The 16,258-nt window shown below is 32.8% G+C and overlaps 1 pseudogene; it reads right to left on the reverse strand.

The window, feature by feature from the left end:
- Window positions 1–6,982: 6,982 nt before the first annotated feature.
- LOC144283894 (U6 spliceosomal RNA) lies at window positions 6,983–7,083 on the reverse strand (annotated as a pseudogene).
- Window positions 7,084–16,258: the final 9,175 nt, after the last annotated feature.

The raw sequence follows: 16,258 nt of genomic DNA on the forward strand, positions 1-16,258 counted from the left end.
TCAAACAGAATGAAGAAAAGAATTAGTATTCCTGCCTCTTATGTGTTATATTATTTGTTTAATATGAGGCAACAAATTTCCTTAATGCTCAGTTGCTTGAAACCACACTGGTCATTTCAAAGTTTCCATAGATCTGGAAACTAGGCAAACCTTAGCTGTAATGTGTGGGTAATGTCCTCAGAGGCTGAAATCAAGGTATCAGATGGAACTGTAGTTATTTCAATGCTCAACTGGTGAAGGACTTACTTCTGATCTCACTTACTTTGTAGTTGGCAGGATTTGGTTCCTTGCAGGTTCTTTGTCAAAGGCTATCTTTAATTCCTTACCATGTCAGTCTCTTCAAAATTACATATTGACTCATCAATGTGAGCAAGCTGAGCAGTGAAAGAGTGTGAGAGAGAGACAAGAGTTGTAATTTTTTACAAACTAATCTCTAGAATTATATTTCATCACTTTTGCCCATTCAATATATTAGAAGCAAGTCACTAGGTCAGCCCACATTCAAGAGGGGGAGATTACACAAGAATGTGAATATCAAGTGAGGTAAGGGCAACATTTTGGGAACTACAGCCACCATACATGACTTTTGTAGATGGAACTCCATAAGTGCCATCCTTCTTTGCTCACTCTGCTTTGAACCCATGAAACAGGAACAAGACAAAAAAAAAAAAAAAAGGAACAGTACAAAAAAGAGCTTTTGAAAACTAAATATATATGATTGAAATGAAAAACTCAGCAAAAGGGTTGGTTACACGGTGAAGAAAATGAAACAAGGAAAAACATGGGGTAGCAGAGTGAATATAAGAAATCCAGAGGACTAAAGAAAAAAATAAAAAAGAAATCCAGAGGCCTTGCTGGAAAGTCAAACATTCTAAAATAATTCCAGAAAGAGAGAAAAGATAATGAAAGAAAATCACCCAATTAATAATTAATATAAAACATATAAAAATGAAGGACACAAGTCTGGATATTGAAAGCCCATAACCCGTACCAAATGATCAGTAAAATGAATAAATAGATTTAGGCAAAGACACAATGTTATGACATTTCAGGACAATGATGAAAAAGAGAAGGATCTATTAGTTTCCAGAAAGAGAAAAAAAAAAGGATACACATAAAATGTCAGGAATCGGAATTACTTTATTTAGTATCTATCATTAATTATTTTTAATTGAAATATAATCAACATACGATGCTATATTAGTTTCAGGTGTACAACATAGTGGTTCAACAATTCTATACATTACTCAATGCTCACCTCAATAAGTATAGTCCCTATGTGTCATTGTACAATGTTGTTGCAATATTACTCGCTATATTCCCTATGCTGTGCTTTTCATCACTGTGACTTACTTATTTTATAACTGGAAGTTTGTACTTCTTAATCCACTTTAACTATTTCACCTATACACCCACCTACCCCCCCCCCCACAATAATCACCAGTTTGTTCTCTTTATTTAAAAGTCTGTTTGTTCATTTGTTTTGTTTTTTTGGATTCCACATAAATGGAAATATGGTATTTGTTTTTCTCTGACAGACTTGTCTCACTTAGCTTAATATCTTTAAGTATGTGAATGGTAACACTGGTAAGTAGAACACTATGGAGCATAACTTGCAAGAAAAAAATACTCCCAACCTTAAATTTTACATCTAGCTGAATTATCAATATGTGTGAGGACCAAATAAATTTATTCTACTTAGTACTTCCAGTTCAATTTTTCTTAAGAAGACATTGGATGAGGTGTTCAACTGAAATAAGAGTAGAAACCAGAAATAATTACATGTGTATTCAAAAAATACATTCCTGGCACAGAGGTAAAGAAGAATAGAATTCTCAGAATATGGTCAAGGATGATCCCAAGATGAGATCTGTATTCCAGGTATGGAGGCCAAACAGTCCTGATTAGAGAGATCAGAAGGTTGTTGAAAGATTTCTTTAAGAAGATAAAATTGAAAAAATATCTGATGCATACTAATTCAACAATATTCGTGACATAAATAACTTGGGGTTATTTTAGTGATAGGTAGAAAGAATAATACAGTTATTCAGGGAAAACAACATTTTAAGGAAAAGACAACTAATAAACTGATACCTCTTGAATGACCTGCTGATAGTATTCACATAGTAATAACTGCAAATACTGAATGTAAATCTAACAAAAATTTTGATAAATATGTGTGACTGAAAGAGGTGATGAAATGCAATTAAGGGGAATGATGAAAGAAAACTAAATTATTATCTTTATTATTGCAAGATCAATAGATAATGTATAACCTTAAAAATTGATATGCTAAAGCATGTGTATTTTATTTAGAGATATAGGGATATATATACAAAAAAAATCAGCCAAAAGGGTCAAAAATGGTTGATTTTGGAAAAAGAGAAGTCAGGGGAAGAGACACTGAGCCACTATTTCATTAATAAACTTTATAGAACTTTGTGAATCATATGCATTTAAAACTGATTAAATTAAAATTAAATTAAATGAAGAAAATATAGTTTGTGTGGTTTTAAATAATTCACAAATATTTACCATGCCATATATAACATTCTTTAATTTGTATTTTTACTGTTAGCATTATATTTTCAATTTATATATAGATGTATCTGTTTCAGTTAGTTATGTAGTTTTACAGTATTCTGATAAATGGGTTAATGTACACTTTAATTATCCACTTTTTCCACTGTTGGCAATGTAATGACTCTTGCACATGTTTTGTTAAAATGCATCTAAAGTTATATATTTGTAGATGGAATCAAAGGGTTGTAAGTGTAAGATTAAGATTTTAATCTTAACTAGATATTGTCAACATATTCTCCATAATGTCTGTAAAGCTGATAAACTGTGAAATACTTAGGTATTTGGCAAGGGATAAATATTGTTGTCTCTCCTTTCTCCAAAGTGAAGTTGTTCTCCTTTTACAACTAATTTTTCATTAAACTTTTCATTTTCTTTATTGTTAACTTCTACAGTGATTTTTTTCTAAAGACTTCATGGAGGTTTTTTTGTTTTGTTTTGTTCTGTTTTTTTTCTATGCAACAATAAATGCAGGAGGGCAGTGCAGCAAAGTCAATAGAGGTTTAATAGGAAAATGACTGTGATTGAAAATGGTGAATCCCTTGCAAAGATAATTGTTCATGTGTGAAGGAAACATCAAGTCCTGCTTTGCTTCAAAACACTAACACTCAAATATATTTTCATCAAAAATTTTTGGAAGAATTTTTCCATACCATCAAGAGCTAAGAAATAACTATGAACATTCAATAGCTAAACACCAATATAAATGTGTAAAAATACTAAAGTCTATGGGAATGGGTAGGTTTTTAATGTATGTAAATAACTATTATAACTCCAAAATACAATGTTTAAGTCTAAAAAATTATTTATCTGGAAAGATAAATTTTTCTCTTTATCTTGGAATTTGAATTTATTGTTTTAAATATGGAGCTTGTGACTTAAAAATAAATTAAATATGAACTGGGGAAAATGTTAGGGAAATAATGTAAGGAAAATGAGTTAAAAGAGTCTAAAAATTAACTGTGTTATTTAATATAAATATGGATCATTAAAAAATAGATGTCAGTATCTTTAAGTAGGTGAACTGAAATTAGCACCTTAATTTTTAATTTTTTTTTAATTTTTATTTTTTTTTTATTTATTTCTGATAGTCACAGAGAGAGAGAGAGAGAGAGGCAGAGACATAGGCAGAGGGAGAAGCAGGCTCCATGCACCGGGAGCCTGACGTGGGATTCGATCCTGGGTCTCCAGGATCTCGCCCTGGGCTAAAGGCAGGCGCCAAACCGCTGCGCCACCCAGGGATCCCAGCACCTTAATTTTTAAATCTGCAGAAAGAAGTCAGTAAAAGATGGAACAAAAAGGAACCCCCCAAAAGCATAAGATTAAAAAGCATAAAATAAACCATGCAATGGACCAAATATAATGTTATGAGAGTAACTATGAGCAGCTTAAATTCCTTGATCAAAAGTCAAGATATTCAAACTGAATAACGAGGAAAACTGTTTAGTATTGTTGATTCATGGATGGTTTCTCACAGAAAATGTCCTTCCAAACAAAACCTGAGAGATTAAAAAATGTTTTAAAATGATTTCGATAATTCTGAAATGTGGAAATGAAGAAGAAATGAGAAAATATGAGGTGTTAGCAATGGGATGGAATGCAATATATTTTCGACTTTTCTGCCTACGGAATTCCTTCTTATTCTATAATGATCTTCTCAAACACTACTTCTTTTTCAAGTATTTGCCAATAAGCCAAACCTTAAAGAATAAATAACTCTCTCCTCTTGCATTTTGTTATTAGGGTTAGTGATATAATGACTCTTGTATTACATAAAGTCTTTAGTAGCAGAAAACCTGTACTAATGATTTTTGCTGTCAATGTCTAGAATAATCTGAGATATAATAATGTGTATATAATCAAGTCATGTTTATAAGATTAGTTAAATTGATTTTTAAATGTTTTAAGCCCCCTTATTCATCGCTAATAACTTTTCACAAATTATCATGCTTTGTGATTTTTGGATAACTACTCTATGTTAAAATTATTCATATATCCTTAAATGCGTTAAGAATCTCTTCAAATTCCCCAAAAAATCTAAGAAGGTGGTGGGGAGGCTGGGTGGCTCACTGGTTGAGTGCCCAGGGCCTGATCCTGGAATCTCTGGATCGAGTCCCACATCAGGCTCCTGCATGGAGCCTGTTTCTCCCTTTGCCTATGTCTCTGCTTCTGTGTGTGTGTGTATCTCATGAATAATAATAATATAAAAAAATCTAAAAAAAAAAGAATCTTTAAATTCCAAGATCATGGTATATTTACTTGCAAAATGTTCAAAATAAAATGCTGTTGTTGTTGTTTTTTTTTAAAGATTTATCTATTTATTTGGGAGAGAGAAAGAAAGAAGAAGAAAGAAGAAGAAAAGAAGAAAGAAAAGAAAGAAAGAAGAAAGAAAGAAAAGAAAAGAAAGAAAGAAAGAAAGAAAGAAAGAAAGAAAGAAAGAAAGAAAGAAAGAAAGAAAGAAAGAAAGAAAGAAAGAAGAAGAAGAAGAGAAAGAAAGAAAAAGAAAAGTGCGAGTGGGGGGAGGGGCAGAGGGAGAGAGTTTCAAGCAGAGTCCTTGCTGAGCACGGAGCTCATCCCAGAACTTAATCTCATGACCCATGAGATCATGGCCTGATCTAAAACCAACAGTTGATGCTTAACAAACTGGCCCATCCAGGCACCCCTAAAATGCTGATTTTTAAGTATCTTTGCATTTAGAGGACATACAGATTTTCAATCTGGTGACACAAAATATATTTAAATAATACAGATTTTATAAATTAATGCACAATGCATTTTTTCCTATTCTTTAATTTTTCCTGTCTTCTTACTTAACAGTTTTTAATGGGTTATGTTTTGGATGAGTAGCAGACTCAGGAGAGACACCATTTGAGGCAAACTGCTTTAAAGCTTTTTAGCATTACCCTAAGGAAATCACAAAAGTCACAATGATATCAACTATTAAATCTAGATTAGTACTTGGCTGTGGGTTTATGTTGGGCTATATTTTTTAAGTGGAATATGTTCTTCCTCCTTGCTTAATGAAAAATTTTTACGGTATCCTGAGTACCAATTCTAAATAGAAGCTTAAATTAAAAAGAAAAAACAATATTTTAGTTAAGAAAACTGAAATCAGTATCATTATTTTATTTTACTTACCTAAAAACAGTTAAATTTTAATTAATATCATATTTTGGAAAGATAAGCATTAAATTCTAATGAAACCGTGTACATGTGTATAATTACTATTCAAATTTGCACACAACTACTGGTAAAATCGCTGTAATTGTGTTTGCACATGTGGCTGAAATAGCTCAATGCCTAATAAAAGACCATTTTCACGATTTAAAAAATGTTTTCCTATAGCCATTTCTAAACCTGGGTTTTTCATTGTTTTCAAAGTCAGTTTCAGCCTCAGTCTTATTGTCCAGTCTGTTCACATGTGCTAGCTTGAGAACTGTTAAGTAGAGTAGTGCAGATAAATTCATTTATTCATTCTGGTTCTTTTCCAGGTGCTTTTGTGTCCTAAGTTGTATGAATTTTACTTTCAGTTGTTTAGCACTTTCTTTGTATTCTTTTTGTGTGGAGTGCAATTCTTACATCTGAAATAAGGAACTAGATGGAAGACATTTTCGGTACTCATTGATTATATTCAAGCATAGGGTTTTTTTCAAGTCATGCATCTTCTAGAAATTACGTTTCTATAATTTGGCAGAAGTGAAATAAAAATATTTGTTCCATGTTTGTTAAACTGAAAAATATGCATTAATGGTAATATTATCACTAAATTGAACACCTGTCCAGGGCAGGTCCTATAAGGACACAGACACACACACGAAAAAAATCTTATATGCAAACTCTGTCTCTGTGAAGGAATTGATTATTATAGCTATAACCAACTTGTAAAATTGGTAGAGACTGATTTTTTTTTTCCTTTGAAGACTTCTGCTTCTCTGTGATAGGAACACCAGGTTCAGACAAAGCAGTATTCAGGTCATGACTCAAATACTCTGGAAGTTCCGTTGGAATTTATATTAAGTAAGAATGTTGCTGGGTAATGACTCACCTTAAAAGAAAATTGCGTCTAATTACATATCTTTTTCCAATCTTTATATGCTACTGTTCCAAAAAAATAATTGTCTTTAATTATTTACATACAAATTATGTGAAAATAATAGTATCATTGACACTACACATATAGAATAGCATAATTATGTTGTCATAAGCATCACTGGAAATAGACTGTTCCAAAGTCTCTATTTGCCATTTGTATATTTGTCATTTAGTGCAAAAAAAGAGAAAGGAAATATAGTTGACAAAATTTCCAGATAGGGAGCTTCTAAGCTTTTGTTCTTTTTTATCATATAAGAAAGTTAATCCTAGTGTTTTCTCTAGACAAGTGGTCTCTCCAATTTTTTTGTTTTTTAATATGAAATGCTTAAATTTGCATGTCATCCTTGTGCAGGGGTCATGTGAATATCTGTATTATTCCGATTTTAGTATATGTGCTGCCAAAATGAGCACGGTCCCCCCAATTTTTTGATACCACATTCCATCATTAAAATTTTTTTGGAAAAGTATTACAAAATACATTTATTTATTTATAAACTATGTACACATACTTCCGACTTAACGCAAGTATGTACATTATAAGCCACAAAAAATACAGAGGTGTGAACAATGATAAAACGTATTTTAATGATTCCATTAAGTACACTTACACTTCACATTGTCTTCTCATGATAGAAATTTTTTGGTGTCTGCTTGTCATGTCAGTTTAAACCATTACTGTTTTTGTCTTGTAGTGTGGTCTACCAGAAGATTGAACTTGATTTCTGCCATCTTCTGATGTTTGTTGATGTTTGGATTATTAATCATATGTTATCTTTAATATGTCTTTGTTTTGCAGAAATCTCTGTAGTCCACTTGTCCATTTTGTAAGTATTGTATTAATTAAAACTACAAAACATATAGTGTGTAAGTCCGTTCGGCTGTGCACATGCAAACTTCATTAAGTTATGCTGAGGCAAATATAAGATTAAGTGTGACACTGTCAATCATTCTAGGATGTAGAACTTCTACTCTTTACACAGGACATATCACATGTCATCTGTGACATGTGACCCCCCTCAAAAAGGGACTAAGGAAGGAAATAGTGTCAGTCTGCATATTCAAATTCTCCAAGGGATTGTCTCCAGTTTGCAGACAGCCTCTTTAGACCAGTTGTCTTCCAACTGGGGTATACATAGCCTGGGGTTATAAGATACAAGCACAGATGGTTTTAAGAAAATTAATTTCCTGATCCTCACTTCCATATGGATTCTTTCCTAAGACTGATAAGGTTTCTGAGTGAAGCAGTTTCTTTTCTACATCTCCTCTCTCTAATACATTTATCTACACTTTATACTAAAAAGGGACACTTCTCACCCATCCTAAGGCTCATTATGGTATGTTGTTCCAGGATGTAAAATTCTCCACTGTTTCCCTCATTCTGTCTCTCAGTACCTCTCTCTTTCTTTCTCTTTCTCTTCCTCCCACACTCCCTCCCTCTCTTTTTCTCTCTCTGGTATATATACAGGGGATAAACTAGATTTTGGCATTAAAATTGAGAAAATAAAAGACTAATGACTAGAAGACAAATGGTTTTTCAGGTGGTTTCCAATTCATACTTTTTAACAGAACTGAAGGAGAACCAAATTTAGTTATCAGATGACAGATGATGAAATATTTTTTTAATGGTAAATCAGCATGAGATTTTTGGCACAAAACTCAGAAGAGATTCAAAGAATTTAGTTAGGCTTATAAAAAGTCTGTTCAAATCTATATACTTTATGAAAATACTTTCATGTTCAGACCTATTTTTTTAATTAAAAAATTCAACTCCACATTACTCTCACCATAAGTAGTATTCATCCATGGATACATGATAGAATATCTGATCAATTGTTCATTACATTTATATAGAATAGTAAAGGTGTGTCAGTTTAAAATAATTTTTAATATTTACTATCTTATGCTTATAAGACATTTTAAAAATAATTTAAATTTTTTTTAAGATTGTATTTATTTAAGAGAGAGAGAGAGAGAAAGAGAAAGAGCGAGAACGAGAGAGAGAGAGCACAAGCAGCAGAGGGGCAGAAGGAGAGGGAGAAGCAGGCTTCCACTGAGCAGGGAGCCCGATGCTAGGCTCTGTCCCAGGAACCTGGGATCATGTTCTGAGCCCAAGGCAGACTCCTAACTCCTAACTGACTGAGCCACCAAAGTGCCCTTAAATTTAAATAAATAAATAAATAAATACATACATACATACATACACACACATATATAATACATATATACATACATAAATAATTATACATAAATAACATGTATATTTAATATATATTATTGTAGAGGAATAATAAAAGGCTTTCAACAAAGACTTAAGCATATTGTATATATGTGAATAAAATATGAGGAAGGAATTGGGATTGACTATGATCTAAAGAAGCAAAAATCAAGCAATGCAGTATTACACTTGTTTGTGTATTTCTTTTATATTAGTGATGTTTTGTATCCAATCATTATGATATTTAGATCTTATTGGATATAAGTTAAAAAGCTGACATAACCTGTCCATTTTTAAATGCCAATATCTAATGCCTCAAAATTTCAAAATGTTTAGTTATTTTAAACTGTTACCATTTAGTGGTCAACCTAGTAACTTTCTTGAAAATACTGTTTTATTATATATTCATGGGGGATATATGAGGAAAAATACTTTTAAAAAACACTGATTTCTACAAGTACTATCATTAATAGAATCTGCTTATATCAGAAGTTAATATTTTTAAATAACAAGATTTAGTCAGATTTTAGATATCAGATAATACCATGAGAGAAGGGAGAGAGAATAAATATGAGAGAATGGTAGGATTTTACTTCAGATGTAAGGCCAAGAGTTATTTTACACACATAGGTTTAATTACTGCTATGCCTGAATTTAATCAACAATAATTCTATGTCATGTTTCCTTGATCAAGAGAATTGCTACCTGGATCACGTGCTTGCTTGAGGATACTTTTCTAATGTCAAAGTGAACTTCAAAAAATGTGATTGTTTTATTATAATGACCACAGCACTACTACTACATAGATGTTTAGAGCATAGGAAAAATTGATCAATTTTTCATGGGTCATTGTAAGCCAAATCTGTACCTACAGGTCAGATTTGTAGGGCCAAATGTGATTTTAACAACCATTCTGGATAAGTTCACAACTATTACATTATCTTCAAAGAATATCATTTTATATTTTAAAATCTTGCTCTCAGTGATGCTTCCAAATAGTTCCAGATACGAAGTAGCTATTTTTATATTTCTGCCTTAAATTAAGAGGAAAACCTCATTTTAAGCTCTTTTTAAGTTTCTAATTGGTAAGAAAAAATAGTTTTTCAATAAATAACAATCACACAGATGCATACACATATTGCATTTTAGAATGAGGACATAATGAACCAGAATTATTCACTTAGAGAACATGGGAAAAATAAATGATTAAAAATAATCCCATTATTGAAATGTCACAGTCCACACTGATATACTCTAAGAGTGGGTAGAAAGCCGGAAAATATGAAATTTAACTCTAAAGGTAATATTTTAATAAAAGAACACTTTGTTATAAAAAGTTGGCCCTAATGATACTTATCGAAAAGCTGTTTGATGATTATTTTTCATATTTATTTTAATAGGACTGTTAAAATAAGAGAGATAGCACCTATGATATCAAAGTTTCCTTTGTGCTATTTATTTTACATATGCTATTATTCTTTCTAGTATGTATATTTTTGGACTACATTTCTTTCATGCTATCTACTTATACCTAATGTCTGTGAACCTCTGCCTGTATTTTCTCTGTTTTAGGTTTTCTTCCTGATTATACACCTGGACTGTAATTTCCAGGCTCCTTTTCAGTAACGTGTGGCCACTTGACTTAGGTCCAACTAATTGAATACGAGGCAATCAGTCCCCCTTCCCAGGATAGAGAAGAAACGCCCTTGAACCCCAGGCTATTCTCTTCCCATCAGTTGGTTGAAAGGAGAGGAATTCAAGAACTTAAGAGGCCTGTGAAGCCACCATCTGGCAGGACTCTGGGGGAATGGAAGACCCTGTAGAGCAGCACCCCCATGAGGGTCTGCCCTCTCTGTGTTTTACACAAGAGATAAACTATTTGTGCAAACCCAGTGAGATTTAGCAGCTCATTTCTTAAAGCAGTTAGCCTACTTAGGCTTACATCTCATGGGAACCTTTGACCTCAGATGCTCATCATTTCAATCCATCCTTTTTATCATTGCCAATTAATTTTTTACATCAAAGAACTGTTTTACAGCTGCTTGTTTCTAAACTCTGACTTTGACTCACTATCCCATTACAATTCACATTATGATCCTAATTCCCTCAATACTTTCATGCTTGTTTTACTCAATTCCTTTTCCATGTTTCCCTCATCATGGATGCTCTGCCTTCTCCTTCTGTACACAAATCAACTTTCCTTTAGACCCTGGTAAAATCCTTCATTCTATCTTTTCTGATTATCCCCATCTCCTTTCCCATATTAGGTCCTCCTCCACAACTCTCTGGTCCTGCCTTCTATCATACTGCTCCTCCCTCACCTTGTCTTCTTGTGCTTTTTCCGATACACAGAGTTTATTTCCCTTACATTTATTTGAACAATTTCCTGAAACTCTCTTATCTAAAAGCTTTCATAGTTTTCACTCTTCTTTCATGCATCTCGCTCATTATGTGACATCTCTTAGGATTTCCCTGATTGGCCTGTTTATAACAGTTCTCCCAGGGGCGCCTGGGTGGCACAGTTGGTTGAGTGACCAACTCTCAGTTTTGGCCCAGGTCCTGATCTCATGGGTGGTAGGATCGAGCCCCAATCAACTCCACACTCAGCGGGGAGTCTGCTTGAGATTTTCTCTCTCTGCCCCTCACAGCTCTCTCTCCCAGTCTCTGCCTCTCTAAAATGAATCAATCAATCAATCTTTAAAACAAAATAAAATAAAATAGTTCTCCCAAAAGGCTGTCACTCTGCACCATCTTATTTTGCGTTATTTTTTGCAGTGTTTCTAATCTTACCTGGTAGTTGATATGCTTGTTTATTTGTTCATTTTCTGTTCCCTCCCATAGAATATAAGCTTGCCAGGAGCAGAGGACTGGTCTATTCTGTGCTATATATGCAGCACCCAGAACAGTACTTGCCGTATAATTGGGGGTCAATTCACATCTGTTCAATAAAGAGATGAAGAAATCAATAAAACTATCATTCAGAAATACTGTTACTAATGGTGATTAAAACCAAAACTACTTTCGGTAACTTTTACAAGCATTGCCTCATTTGTGCCTCTCTCCTTTTCTCTGTCTCCCTTCAGAAAGTTTTGCATAGTTGATTATTCAGAGATGAACACACTGAAACTCAAAATTACCCTGTTAGGAAATCGCAGTGACAGAGTTGGAATCCAGATCTTTTGACCTAGAAGGTGTATGATTCTCACAACAATATGCACACACCATCAGATAATATACAGATTGAGTCTTAGTTATAATACTGACTATTACCTGTTTGGTACTTCCCCACTATTTTTAGAGGTGCTATTGCTATAACTAAATGCTAAGCTTGACGAAAGGAAATCCTATCTTAACATCATAGTAAAAGGTTGTATTTGTTCAAATTTTCCATTGATTTACTCATTTATTTATTTTTTCAGAAGCTTACATCCACTATTATTTGAAAATCTGGTTTAAATACAACATGGTTTTCTGATCATTTATATTCTACAAATTCAGAACTATTTTTTAGCCTTTTTACAATTAAAATGAAATAATGGCAGTAGTTTATGTTCTGTGAACAGCAATAAAACTTGAACTCTTAGTCCTATGGCATATCTACTTAGTTTGAAGTGAATACTGTTTAAATAAATTAATGGAATAAATACATGATTAAATGAAAATTTGTCATGTCCTTTCTTTCTTTGAGCAACACACCATGTGCCACAGAATGCTGCTACCTTTCACACATTGGGTGGCCTTCATTTATATTTGGACATATTTTTCTCATGCAAAATGTTCTCAAACAGTTGTAAAGCAGTAAGAAGAATAATTTAACATCATGGTAATAATTTATGCTGCACTTCTTAAACAAAGAAAATGCAGTCTCTCCTACATTAAGTTGCATAAACTATGTAGAGGGTTTGCATCAAAATACATGCTTGCACTGAAGCACAGTAGAAAGTCTTCCTAGGGACTGGCCTGTTTGAGATTTTCTTACATATTTTTACCCTCTGCTTTGGGATTGCAGATTCTTCATCTTGTTGATTCTTATGGCTTCCCTAACTAGTTTTTGCCACAAGTGTATTACTTTCTTTTAACAGTTCAAGGTGTTTTACAATCAGCTTTTCTACAAGGGAAAAATAACTACCTATTTCCTGAATCTTTGATTTCAATTATTAACTTCACTTGAGATATTTTCCACTGAATCAGAAACCTTTCCCAAATCACTTTCTAAAGTAACACTCTGTTTTGCAACTTTTACCCTATATCTTTTATTTCCCTTCACAGCACTTACACCATCTGATATATATTAAATGTTTTATTTATTTATTCTTATTCTCCACTTTTCTCTTCCAGGATGAAAAATTCATGAAAACAGGCACTTTTCTGCCACTGCTTTTTTTTTTTTAAATTATTTTATCCCTATGTCCCTGCACATATTATGATCAAACAATACTTATAGAATGAATGGATGAACAGATAAATGAATTCATGTTTCAATTCTAATTCATTGTGTCCCAGGAGAATATTTGGCATAGAGAATTAGCTATGTTGAATTTACCAAGTTTCAAGAAGATTTGTCACACTCTCATGATATTTATTAATAGATTTACAATCCAAAATGAAAACTAAGTTACACATACTAGGGAAAAAAAGATGAAAAGTGGAGCACAAACTTGTGCTCCAATTATTTAATTGTATAATCTTAATATTTAAATATAAATGAAACAATTAACCTATTTTTTATAATCATTCAAGTCACAAGTCACAGTTTATTCCTGTTCTGTCACGTACATTTCTGGCAAGATGATTTGAGTTCTCATTTAGAAACACTGGCAACTTATTTTAAAATAGTATATTTGTTCCTCTCTAGTGAGATGTGCGAGACACAGAAATAGAACATTGTGTGATGGAACAGATGCTGTAGCAATGGTGAGTTTATATGAGGATGCCGATGACAGATGCCACCTTATAGCATTAGCCAATAAAAAAGTATGGATATTACTGTTTACATTTACTCAAAATGAGCTGGGCTATGGGCAACCTTGAATGCACAATCTCACTCTCAGGAATTGTAAGTGATCTTGTATTATGGATATAATAAATATCCAAATTTAATTTAAAAGGAAATAAAACAAATTTATCTTAAGGCAGGTATTGTGAATCACCTCAGTTTATTCCCCCACCCCCTTAGGGAAGTGCTTTATTCTCTATGGCAAGAAGAGAGAAACTAAAATAAAATTTACTTGGAATAGAATTCATTTGAAGATAGTTGAGTAATTTTGAAGATTAAACCAAATACACATTTTTTTTCAATAGAAAAGATACTAGTGATAATAGTGATAAATACACTGACTAGAGTTATTTCCTTTTTTTGGACAACTAACAAATATGAATAGTTGAAATCTTATTAAAATTAATTGGAGGAAACTTTCAAATTTTTTTTGTAACTGGAGAATTGTTTTATTCTACATCAGTAAAAGCAAATGTATAATTCACTTAAAATATTTTTACTGAGATAGCTTTAATATAGTTGCATTTACCATAGGAGTCCTTTGATCTGCAAAGGGAAAATAATTAAATTGAAAATCAGTATATTTTAGTCATCTTACAATCCTGTCAGAATTCAATTTCACCGGGTTTTCTATTTCTATCATTGACTTTTTGAACAACAGAAGTAACTTAAATGAACAACTATAATTGTTTTGTTCCACTATGTCAGGTTCAAGTGGCCATAAAACTCAGATTCAGAGATACGAACTTGGGTACAGGTAATGTATATGAGAAGTGATCTCAGAAAGTACGAGTAAGAGAGTGTAAGGCGGGGAAGAGAAGCTTGGGTTAATATAATTGCTGTTTTAGAGTTCTGGCTCAGTCCTCTAAAGATCCTCTGGGAAACTGTGGGACAAGATTCAGAATCGTCCCTCCAGAAGAGAGGTCTTGCACTGATGCTTTGATGACCCCAGTTTCCGCTGTTTGAGGGTTAATTGAGGAATACCAGCTCCCTAAAACTTACAAGTTGTCCCTAATTGTATCCAAGCAAGTTCTCAGTAACCAACAACGTCCTCAACAATACTGTATTGTATTCTCAAAGTTTACTAAGAGGGTAGCTCTTATGTTTTATGTTCTTACCACCTATGCTGACAAAAATAATAATCATCATAATAATAATGGAGACGGGAGTAAACTTCGGATGTAATAGCTATGTCTCTGGCCTTGATAGTGGTGATGATTTTATGGATGTATACTTACCCCAAATTCAAGAAATTGTATACATTAAATTTGTATGCCCTTTTACATGTCAATCATACCTTAGTCAAATGGTTAAAAACATTTTTTTCAGAAGACAGGATGAAAGAAGGCCTTAAAATGAAAAGCTGAGGGTGAGGTAGATACTATTAAATAAAACTGGTGGCAAAGTCAGTTGGGAGAGAGTATATGGGATGGGGCAGCAATAGCATTTGCTATGGACACTTTTTGTTTCTTTGTGCATCAAGGTCAATGGCTGTGTGTGTGTGTGTATTATAATCCGTGTGCGTCTTTATGCATACTTTAATTTTGCTTTAATAGAAACAATTGTCAAAAAGTAAAAAATCAATGCTAGTAAAGTTTCCAGGAATTAAGTTCAACAAGAATGTTAACATAGAATAATTCCTCATAGATTAATTTTGCTACTATTAACATTTTCTTCTTACTGTATAATACCTATACAGGAAAAAAACTCTAAAATGGCGTTAGTAGAAATGTCACTACTGAATACAAAGATGGTTTCCATTTTTTAAAATATTTTATTTATTTATTCATGAGACACACACACAGAGTCAGAGACATAGGCAAAGGGAAAAGCAGACTCCCTGAGGGGAGCCCAGTGAGGAACTCATCCCAACCTGAGCCAAAGGCAGATGCTCAACTGCTGAGCCACCCAGGTGCCCAGTGGTTTTCCTTTTAATTATTTTTGTCCTAGTGCTCCCTAAATTTTTCTCTCTACAAATTGGCACGAAGAACTTCCTCTTCATAAGATGAACAGGATTAAATTCCAATCAACTTAACTGCCTTGTAGTATCAAAAACTAGATTTTCATCTACCAATATAGAATGTAGAATGTACTTTTTGTTTTCTAATATTTACCTTATGACAGTTAATTTCTTTTTCTTATTTTTCTTGTCTTTTCCTTTTCACTTTCTTCTTTTCTTTTCTCTTTTCTTTTCTTTTCTTTTCTTTTCTTTTCTTTTCTTTTCTTTCTTCTTCTTCTTCTTCTTCTTCTTCTTCTTCTTCTTCTTCTTCTTCTTCTTCTTCTTCTTTCTTTATAGTTATGTCAGGGGTCAAGGGGAAAAAAAGAAAAAAATAACTTGCTACATTTTTCTTCGGAGCAAAAATAATCAGTATAGC

The sequence above is a fragment of the Canis aureus genome, chromosome 14 (assembly GCF_053574225.1).
Source record: "Canis aureus isolate CA01 chromosome 14, VMU_Caureus_v.1.0, whole genome shotgun sequence".
NCBI classification, from domain to species: Eukaryota; Metazoa; Chordata; class Mammalia; order Carnivora; family Canidae; genus Canis; species Canis aureus.